The sequence below is a fragment of the Malaya genurostris genome, chromosome 2 (genome assembly GCF_030247185.1).
Source record: "Malaya genurostris strain Urasoe2022 chromosome 2, Malgen_1.1, whole genome shotgun sequence".
Lineage (NCBI taxonomy): Eukaryota > Metazoa > Arthropoda > Insecta > Diptera > Culicidae > Malaya > Malaya genurostris.
The window spans coordinates 75,979,268-75,986,593 of record NC_080571.1 but is presented as its reverse complement, the minus strand read 5'-3'; positions in this window follow the sequence as shown (position 1 = coordinate 75,986,593).

Sequence of the window (7,326 nt, the reverse complement as noted above, 5' to 3'; positions counted from 1 at the left end):
TTTATACACATTCTGTCAAATTTTGATGCATATCGTACGATTAGTTTTTGTTTGGCGTCTATACAAAGAAGTTGAAAAATTTTCGTGTGGCGATTTTTATAATGGATGAAAATTTAGAACAACGGCTCGCCTTCGAAGCGCCATTCGGTCGTTTGTTGTGCAGTTTCGACGTCATATTCATAGATCCACACCTCATCACCAGTTATGATGCATTCGATGAATGTGGGGTCACTATCTGCGTTGGAAATCATGTCTTTGGCCACATCATAACGACGCTGTTTTTGAATGAAATCGAGCTTTTTTGGCACCAGCCGAGAAGCGACGCGTTTCAAATCCAAAACATCAGTTAAAATGTGTTCGGCTGATCCATAAGAGATGCCCAACAACACAGCAATCTCTCTAATCGGTACAGAACGATTTTGCAACACGATTTGCTTCGCCGATTCAATGTTTTCTTCAGTAACAGATGTTGTTGGGCGGCCAGGGATCTCATCATGATCCAAGCTTGTACGACCACCTTTGAAGCGTTTATACCAGTCGTATGCCTGTGTTTTTCTTCGACACGATTCACCAAAGGCCTTTTCTAACATTTTCAACGTTTCGAAACACTTAAATCCATTTGCAACACAAAATTTGATGCACGCACGTTGTTCTAAATTTTCATCCATTATAAAAATCGCCACACGAAAATTTTTCAACTTCTTTGTATAGACGCCAAACAAAAACTAATCGTACGATATGCGTCAAAATTTGACAGAATGTGTATAGAAGTGTTGCCAACGTTGAGAGAATAAAAGTTTACCGATTGAACAAGCGCGGGAATTTTAAAAGGAAAATTCCGGTTCTTTTTTGATCATAAGGTACATATCCAATAATAACATACATGAAAATTCTAAATAACGTAAACTTTTTTATGTCATAATTCGATGTACGAAGTCCCGATTATTACGTAAATGGAGCTTTGGGTGTACACAGATGGGAAGGTTGTGTCTGTTGGAGAACGAAAATGAAGAAGCTCAGCCTCAGTGAGCACTTCCTTGATTCTAAGGCTGTGGAAGGCTCTAAGGCTTCGCGAATTATTTTAACTTTTAGTTAAAATTTGACTGTCGACCAGTTATTTTGTCATTGTCAAAAATAAACCTACTCGAAAGCATGGTTATTTTTGACAACTCGATATGTAGTTATTATCCGACACTGAAAAAAATCTTTTAACAAAATTTTAATTTCAGACCTTTAGTAAAAATTTCTTCTAGGTGATTTTTTTATACTCTCAGTCTAAGAAAGTACCACAATAAAAAATTCCAATACATTGTCAAACGAAGTAAGTTTATCTTGAAGTGCTTCTTATGTTCGCTGTATTGCAATTATTGTACCACTTGATATCATTTTATTTCCAGTACAAAATGAACCCAAATAACTTTCCATCCGTGAGCCGAAGAGTTAATGGAATTTAACTACTTGACCAAAAATAACTGCTCGACTGTCAAATTTTAACTAAAAGTTAAAATAATTCGCGAGATGGTCCACGGCCTAAACGAATAATTTCATAAATTAGAAATTCATGATAGTTCGAATCAATAACTGACATGTTCAATTAAGGAAAAGTTTATGAATCAAACACATATCCTCAAAAGCTCTTAGTTTATTGAGTAACGCTTTTGATCGATTCATTTAGATCAGCACTTACACTTCATTTGAAAATGACGGAGAGATTTTTTTATCGTAAATAATTGAAAACTGATCTGCGATTTAAAATAATAAGTTTTCTACATGCTCATTTAACATGGACCACAACGTCAATGTGTTAATTGATTCATTGATGTCGCGCTTGCACGTTCAAAATCTGAAAAATAATGGCCTATGATTACCGAGTATTTCTATCAAGTTTATTGAACCTTCAGCTTGATGCTCGTTATGGTTCTGTATGCATTGAATACGCTTAACATGGTGTTATGTCACCTGGATTGATTTTCAGATGCTTTCCAATACCACCGGCTGTGGATGAGAATGCATTTTTAACAATCAGACCCATTTATGGGGAGGGATAAAACTGATAATCGCTTTGTTACGCTACTGTCGATGCAATATAATAGCTCCGAGTCGATCCGCCGGTCGGTTTTACGAACAAAGGACAAACCACCGACTGCCATCTCCAACATCGTCACCGCAACAAAGCGATACTCGCCGGTCATTGGTTCCGGTGGTCAACGGGCAGCCGAGTCCATCCCGTAGCGGACCACCAGCCGGCGTACAGTGGTCTTAATCGGATTGCATTTACATATCCACCTGCTCATCCATGGGTGCTTCACAATTTTCCCAGCTCGAACTTGTTCCAGGGAAAATGAAAGCTAACTTGATTTTGGTACCTATTTTCTAGTTTCTGGTTAGAGGCACTGGAATGGATATTTAATATCGGCCCCCTGTCACGACGCCATCTTGATGAGATCAAAATCAGAACTTCAAAATCAGCTGATTGCAACGTAAACAAACAAACAGTAATACATTTTTTAACGCGTTTACCTTGTTTAGTGCACGAAAATGAGTGAATTTTGGGCCGACTCTCTCACAATAACTAGTCGGTTTACCTAAAATACAGCAGACATTATTTTGGGACATCAAGTGGAGATAATTTTCACAATTTGAGAGTCGCGATGAGTATCAAAACATCGCAGTGTTTGGGGCTCGAAACGCGAGGGGCTAAACGTAATCGGTATACTTTCAAATGGCTGGTGCTCACATACCGGTGTCAGATGGGTGTTTAATATCCACACTTTTAGCTTTAGGAAGTGCTGAAACAGTGGCATTGCTCGAAGTTGAAAACAAATTGTATTTGTGGCATGGATAATTCAGGATTCAATTTCATATACGATTTGCTCTGAATTATGGCACAAATAATTGAGTGATGCTTCGCTTGAAAGTACTTTATTAGGACGGAAATTATTCGTTCAGTCAGTGAAATGAAACAAAATGCTATGATTTCATGAATCATAATAAGCATTGTTCTGTGGCAAACCGAGGTTAACTGCCAACGTAACATTTTACGTACGTCACTTTATTTCCGTCCAGCAAACTTGCACCGTATGCTCCTGTGCGTTAACTCTACCTTAGGATTATTTTGATGAAATTGAATAGATGAACTGTCATAATAAATAATTTATTCCGATTTAATTTCTTTAGGAATCCCGTCACTTTTCCAGTTTAGTTCGCCTTCCGATTCGAAGTTGCCCAAATCTCAACCCTGTTGTCTCGGTACCGCATAAACAATGACTTCACGTATCCCCACAAAAAAAAAATCGAGTGGCGTCAAATCACACGAACGCGGAGGCCAATTCACCGGTTCATTTTTCGAAATTAGGCTGTCGTTGAAATGTTCTTTCAATAAGTCAATTGTTTCGGCCACAGTATGACAAGTGGCACCATTCTATTGCAACCACATTTTGCCCACATCCATATCTTGAAGATTTAGCAACAAAAACTCATTGATAATGGTTCTGTATCGATTTTCATTCACGGTAACGCGTAGTCCTTCCTCGTTTGTAATGAAACAAGGACCGATGATTCCACCAGCCCCTAGACCGTACCAAACAGTACCTTTACCGAGATACATCGGTAATTCTTGAACGGCGTGTGATTGCTCCAAATGCGGCAATTTTGTTCGTTGAAGTTCTTTATGGTGGTCTCAGACGGTCAGACGGATTATGTGCACCATAAAATTCACGAAGTGCTCTAAAAACTGTTTTGTTGAACAATGATTTTGATAATAAACACCCTTTACTTCTAATAGTTAGGAGCAGTGTTGGGAAAAAAAATTCACAAGTCACTGCAGAAAAGTTCAGTACTGTTTTTTTGCAAACACAAATCTTTGAAATTGATTTCACATGACAGAAAAATCAGTTATGTAAACTTTACTAGCGAACAATCTCCTCAATAATATTATAAATAATCTCTCCTACCCAGTGCTCGAGCGGAAAATAGGTATAGAGCGAGAAGACTAGTCTTTGTTGTCTGATGAACAGAGAAAAAAAAACTAATAATAAAGAACAACCACAATGCATGTAATGCAACTGATTAACAATTACTAGCCAATTTACCTTGAACATCATACGCAGACGTAACAGGAGCGCAGGTCATGTTACTTTCATAAATCAAATTCATGATAAATAGCGTGCATCTAAAATATCGCAGTCACTATTTCTTAGTTGCGAGTTCATTCAGTAGAGGTTTTTTTATTGATGGAAATATAATAATAAAATCTTGCACGAATCACTTACACACTTCGAAAAAACCCTGTGATTTTACATCTTATTAGATGCACATAAAAGGAGCGTCGCAAAGCAAAGCCTTGGTATTACATTCCTGTGGTGGAATTTGGCCTTTCTGTTTCAACAGACTTCGCAGCCGATTCTTAGTGTACAGAATCATTGCATGGCTAGTACTATGGATCCTACTGACACTAAGAATCCTTTCAGGTCGGGGCTCGGGGAACGTCGCAGTTCACGCAAATTTACGTGGAAGAACATTTAATATTGTGTCTAAAATTCCATAACATGAAATTTATTTAAATAAAAAAATGAATACTGATAGCGAGCACCGCGACTTGAACCAAGATCCATTGGATCGCAAAGCACGTTGTTAATCGACTGAGCTACAGAAGCACACATCTGCTTGGCTGGTAAAAGAGACATTTAAAGCCAGACAGTCGCACCTGTTAGAGGAACGCAAGTTACAGCCGAAACCAGTAAAATTCAAGCTAATCTAACATTAAGTCATTACAAATGAAATTTTCCGTCATTTGACAAATTAGGTCTTTATGAATTACATCGTATGAGGAATTAGGTCACCTGTAAAATTCAATTTTTTTTGGTGTGTAGGTATCGAATTCAAATTTCGCTGACACATAAATCAACTTGTGAACTTCGTGATTTTGAGTTTTGAGGATGGTTGGTTCATGAACGACAACCGCGGAAGTGATTTTTTCAGTCATAGTAGTGTAGTTCAATATAGTTTAGTACACAGCAAAAAATTATGTAATTTACAGCTGACAGAAATCCACATACGACTCAATTTATTAGAACGTATTTTTAAAATAACTGAGTTTTGCAAGAATGTTTCAAATATGTGTCAAACACACCACGCTTTTCAAGCAGGAGTGTAAATTTGCATGTTTCAGCACTTAAAAATATATCAGAATGCATGAAATATTTGTTATATAAGATGTATAAATGAGTTACGAGTTTTGACGATCGAATATGTCGGTCACAGAAGACGTAAATTTACACTATTTTTTCAAGGTGTGTAGAAAAAATCATGTCTGCTTCTATTGATATACATTTAGGAAACTAATCAGTAGAAAATGTGAAATTATTAGAGACCTAGACTTAATTTCAAAACTTACTTTTGTGGAGCATTATAATACAATTATTAATAAAGCAAATAGTATGTTAGGCTTCATTAAACACTCCAGTCATAATTTTCAGAACCCTTACACAATGGAATTATTATACACAGCTTATACCAGGCCAATTTTGGAATACTGCAACATAGTATGGAACCCATGTACCTCCGTACACGAAGAACGCATCGAAGCTGTCCAAAAACAATTTTTACTGTATGCGCTTCGTAGACTAAACTGGACTACATTTCCTCTTCCATCATATAAGGCGCGTTGTATGCTTATATACTTACAGGGTCCGGCACTCGAATTGTAACCAATTAAAAAGGCCATAAATTCAGTTTGGAAAATTACTTTTACTTAATTAAAAGTACAAAATGTGTAAAAATAATACAAAATTCAGAATCAATTCAGTTTTGCTCGATATGACCACCTTTTGCCTTGACTATGGCCTTGAGACGGTCAAAAAACGAATCGCAAGCTGCCCGAATGTGACTTGCAGGTATTTTGGCCCACTCGCGGACAATAACTTTTTTCAGCGCCTCGAGACTGGTGTATCTTTTAGTTCGGACTTTGCTCTCCAAAATGGTCCAAAGAGAATAATCCATTGGATTCGCATCTGGTGAATTCGAGAGCCATTGTGTGGACGTGATGAAGTTCGGAACGTTGTTTTTCAGCCATTCTTGGTTCACTCGAGCTTTGTGAGACGGTGCCGAGTCCTGCTGAAACGTCCATGGTCTGCCACCGAGATGTTTGTCTGCCCACGGCTTCAAAGCAACCTCCAGAATACTTTCCCGATAATATGTCGCATTTACCTTGACGCCAGGCTCGATGAAAACGATTGGAGAGCGCCCATCTGCGGTTACAGCGGCCCAAACCATTATCTGTTGCGGGTGCTGCCTCCTGGTGGCCAATCGATGACTCAAATTCTCGTATGAACGGTCGGTCAAGTAAACCCTATCGTTTTGAGAGTTTACGAATTGCTCAATTGGAAAAATTTTCTCGTCAGAAAATACAATGTTCGGAAATTGACCGCTTTCGGCCAAACGAAGCAACTCCTTCGCTCTCTCAAGTCTAACTTGTTGCTGCTTCGGTGTGAGATCATGCGCCTTTTGGATCTTGTAAGGCTTGACCTTCAGATCATTTTTCAGTATGCGGCGGATGCTACGGTCGGATATTTTCAGTTCTTTTGCCATTTGATTGGCACTTCGTCGAGGATTTCGTTCAAGTCGCTTCTTCACTTTTTGAACCATCTCACGTGACGTTGCAGTCTTTTGATGACCACCTCCATGACGTTTTGCGATGCTACCAGTATTATTGTAACGAGTTATGGTGCGATAAACAAAAACTTTATTCACTTTAAGGCAGTGCTGTAGTTGCGGTTAGTCACAGTTAGTCAGTGACTAACCAGCTCTTGAAACTGCAACCGAAAAATTTTTTTTTGAAAATTTTGTAATGACTGATTCAAGTAACCTGAAGGGTGCAAAAGACATAATAATACAATTGAAAAAGGTGATTGCTCCCAGGGCGCAGGGTGAAAGTAATCTTGATTATAGTGAAATATCCTTCTGAGGGCGCAAATCATTATTTATTTTCAATCTAAATAAATAACATCTTGTATGGATAATTTGGAAGGGTGCCTTGGAAATTATTCCAGGGCGCAGACTCACGGTAGAAGAATTGAAAAGGCGCCCACATAATTGCTTCCAGGGCGCAGGATGAAAGTAATCTTGATTATAGAAAAATATCCTTCTGAGAGCGCAAATCATCACTTATTTTCAATCTAAATAGATATCATCTTGTGAGGATAATTTGGAAGGGCGCCTTGGAAATGATTCCAGGGCGCAGGATGAAAGTAATCTTGATTATAGTAAAATATCCTTCTGGGGGCGCAAATCATTATTTATTTTCAATCTAAATAAATAACATCTTGT